A 3,602-nucleotide genomic window follows, 5' to 3' on the forward strand; every position below is an offset into this window, starting at 1 on the left:
TGCCTCAGTTGGACCAGCGTTCGTGCTGGACGTGCAGACCGCGTGAGACGACGCTTCATCCAGTCCCAAACATGCTCAATGGGGGACAGATCCGGAGATCTTGCTGGCCAGGGTAGTTGACTTACACCTTCTAGAGCACGTTGGGTGGCACGGGATACATGCGGACGTGCATTGTCCTGTTGGAACAGCAAGTTCCCTTGCCGGTCTAGGAATGGTAGAACGATGATTTCGATGACGGTTTGGATGTACCGTGCACTATTCAGTGTCCCCTCGACGATCACCAGTGGTGTACGGCCAGTGTAGGAGATCGCTCCCCACACCATGATGCCTGGTGTTGGCCCTGTGTGCCTCGGTCGTATGCAGTCCTGATTGTGGCGCTCACCTGCACGGCGCCAAACACGCATACGACCATCATTGGCACCAAGGCAGAAGCGACTCTCATCGCTGAAGACGACACGTCTCCATTCGTCCCTCCATTCACGCCAGTCGCGACACCACTGGAGGCGGGCTGCACGATGTTGGGGCGTGAGCGGACGACGGCCTAACGGTGTGCGGGACCGTAGCCCAGCTTCATGGAGACGGTTGCGAATGGTCCTCGCCGATACCCCAGGAGCAACAGTGTCCCTAATTTGCTGGGAAGTGGCGGTGCGGTCCCCTACGACACTGCGTAGGATCCTACGGTCTTGGCGTGCATCCGTGCGTCGCTGCGGTCCGGTCCCAGGTCGACGGGCACGTGCACCTTCCGCCGACCACTGGCGACAACATCGATGTACTGTGGAGACCTCACGCCTCACGTGTTGAGCAATTCGAGGGTAGGTCCACCCGGCCTCCCGCATGCCCACTATACGCCCTCGCTCAAAGTCCGTCAACTGCACATACAGTTCACGTCCACGCTGTCGCGGCATGCTACCAGTGTTAAAGACTGCGATGGAGCTCCGTATGCCACGGCAAACTGGCTGACACTGACGGTGGCGGTGCACAAATGCTGCGCAGCTAGCGCCATTCGACGGCCAACACCGCGGTTCCTGGTGTGTCCGCTGTGCCGTGCGTGTGATCATTGCTTGTACAGCCCTCTCGCAGTGTCCGGAGCAAGTATGGTGGGTCTGACACACCGGTGTCAATGTGTTCTTTTTTCCATTTCCAGGAGTGTATTTTTTGAGTTGGTTTGTTGATGTGGGGGGAGGGAACCATACAGTGAGGTCATCAGTCCCATTAGATTAGGATGGCCAGACATGGGTTTGAACCATCGTCTTCCTGAATGCAAGTCCTGCAAGTCCAGTGTGCTAATCACTGTGTCACCTCACTTGGTAATTTTTTAGATGTTTATTAATCACATACAATGATCAGTTTCTGCAGTCCATTTCAGCTATCTTCAGATCATATTCACATACAAGTTTCTGATGACTTATGGCCTCAGATCACAAGTTCATTTGATCTGAACATGGCTACAGTGGACAGCTGACAGCTGAAGGCACAGAATTAGCTTGTGGTTATTGTCAGTTCATAAAACCCTGGAAGAATGCAAATTCTCTCTCATGACAATCTTCTTTCAAGATGGCGGCGTGTGTAGATATCCACGATTTTACTCCGAAAATAAGTTACAGTGAAGCCGTTAAAAATTCGTGTGTAAGGTGCAAAAGTGAATTATTAAAGTATAATGAGCGTATTGCTAGTTTACAATGTGTTATCAGCAGTCTAAAAATAGAAATCGACAGCCTGAAGTCTGAAAATATGGAACTGAAGTCAAAGCGAAACATGGATCCATTGCTTCAAGACAGACAGAAGGACAAAAACTTTCGCCAGAACATGGCTACACTGGTGCAAAATGACGCTGATAAATCATCAGAATGGAAGGTAGTACACAACAAGCGTCAAACAATCGGCACTAAAACTTCGTCTACAGCAAATGTTTTGAGGTTCGAGAATGTAAACAATTTTGATGTACTTTGTTCTAGTAATAGTCTCACAGAAAGTGAAAACAATTGTAAGAAGAGTGTACCGATAAACTATCAGAAAAAGGTTAGGTTTGATCTTCCAAAGCCACAACGCTCAGTTAACAGCAATGAAAGTGGCAGTGGTGTGATCCAGTCTGCTGTGAGTGAAACATCAACAAATCGTGAAACTTCCTGTCAGATTAAAACTGTGTGCACCAACCGAGACTCGAACTCGGGACCTTTGCCTTTCGCGGGCAAGTGCTCTACCATCTGAGCTACCGAAGCACGACTCACCCCGGTCCTCACAGCTTTACTTCTGCCAGTATCTCGTCTCCTACCTTCCAAACTTTACAGAAGCTCTCCTGCAGGAGTGCTAGTTCTGCAAGGTTCACAGGAGAGCTTCTGTAAAGTTTGGAAGGTAGGAGACGAGATACTGGCAGAAGTAAAGCTGTGAGGACCGGGCGTGAGTCGTGCTTCAGTAGCTCAGATGGTAGAGCACTTGCCCGCGAAAGGCAAAGGTCCCGAGTTCGAGTCTCGGTCGGTGCACGCAGTTTTAATCTGCCAGAAAGTTTCATATCAGCGCACACTCAGCTGCAGAGTGAAAATCTCATTCTGGAAACATCCCCCAGGCTGTGGCTAAGCCATGTCTCCGCAATATCCTTTCTTTCAGGAGTGCTAGTTCTGCCAGGTTCGCAGGAGAGCTTCTGTAAAGTTTGGAAGGTAGGAGACGAGATACTGGCAGAAGTAAAGCTGTGAGGACCGGGCGTGAGTCGTGCTTCAGTAGCTCAGATGGTAGAGCACTTGCCCGCGAAAGGCAAACGTCCCGAGTTCGAGTCTCGGTCGGTGCACACAGTTTTAATCTGCCAGGAAGTTTCATATCAGCGCACACTCCACTGCAGAGTGAAAATCTCATTCTGGAAACATCCCCCAGGCTGTGGCTAAGCCATGTCTCCGCAATATCCTTTCTTTCAGGAGTGCTAGTTCTGCCAGGTTCGCAGGAGAGCTTCTGTAAAGTTTGGAAGGTAGGAGACGAGATACTGGCAGAAGTAAAGCTGTGAGGACCGGGCGTGAGTCGTGCTTCGGTAGCTCAGATGGTAGAGCACTTGCCCGCGAAAGGCAAAGGTCCCGAGTTCGAGTCTCGGTCGGTGCACACAGTTTTAATCTGCCAGGAAGTTTCATATCAGCGCACACTCCGCTGCAGAGTGAAAATCTCATTCTATCGACAAATCGTTTTCACATTTCCACTGATAGTCATGGTAGAGGCATGGCTGATATAGTGAAAAGCAGTTTTAATGCTGCCGATGTTTGTGGAATTGTGAAGCCAGGTGCTAAACTTCAAGAAGTTGTAGCGGGGTGTGATCCTGAAAAAGTAAAAAAACGAGTGTGTGATCATAATAGGTGGCTCAAACAACGTTGCCTGCAATGAAGGGAATGATGTCATACAGTCGCTCAGGAAGAAAATATCGGCGCTTCATCAGTCTAAGGTATTTGTTGTGAACATTCCAAAGATACATGATTTAATTCCACAGTCCTGTGTAAATGAGGCTATCTCACAAACGAACTCTAAGTTAGCAAAGTTGTGTAAGCATTTTAACAATACTTGTGTTGTAGATATAAGCAGTTTTGGACGAGAATTATTTACAAGACACGGTATGCACCTGAACAGAT

At 49.1% G+C, this 3,602-nt stretch overlaps 2 non-coding genes across 2 annotated transcripts; one reads left to right on the top strand and one right to left on the bottom strand.

The window, feature by feature from the left end:
* Positions 1 to 2,145: 2,145 nt before the first annotated feature.
* On the bottom strand, positions 2,146 to 2,219 carry Trnas-cga (transfer RNA serine (anticodon CGA)). The gene has a single exon. It is a non-coding gene; the product is annotated as a tRNA-Ser (tRNA).
* A 791-nt stretch (positions 2,220 to 3,010) lies between these two features.
* On the top strand, positions 3,011 to 3,084 carry Trnas-cga (transfer RNA serine (anticodon CGA)). The gene has a single exon. It is a non-coding gene; the product is annotated as a tRNA-Ser (tRNA).
* Positions 3,085 to 3,602: the final 518 nt, after the last annotated feature.

Source organism: Schistocerca cancellata, chromosome 8 (assembly GCF_023864275.1).
Source record: "Schistocerca cancellata isolate TAMUIC-IGC-003103 chromosome 8, iqSchCanc2.1, whole genome shotgun sequence".
Classification (NCBI taxonomy): Eukaryota; Metazoa; Arthropoda; class Insecta; order Orthoptera; family Acrididae; genus Schistocerca; species Schistocerca cancellata.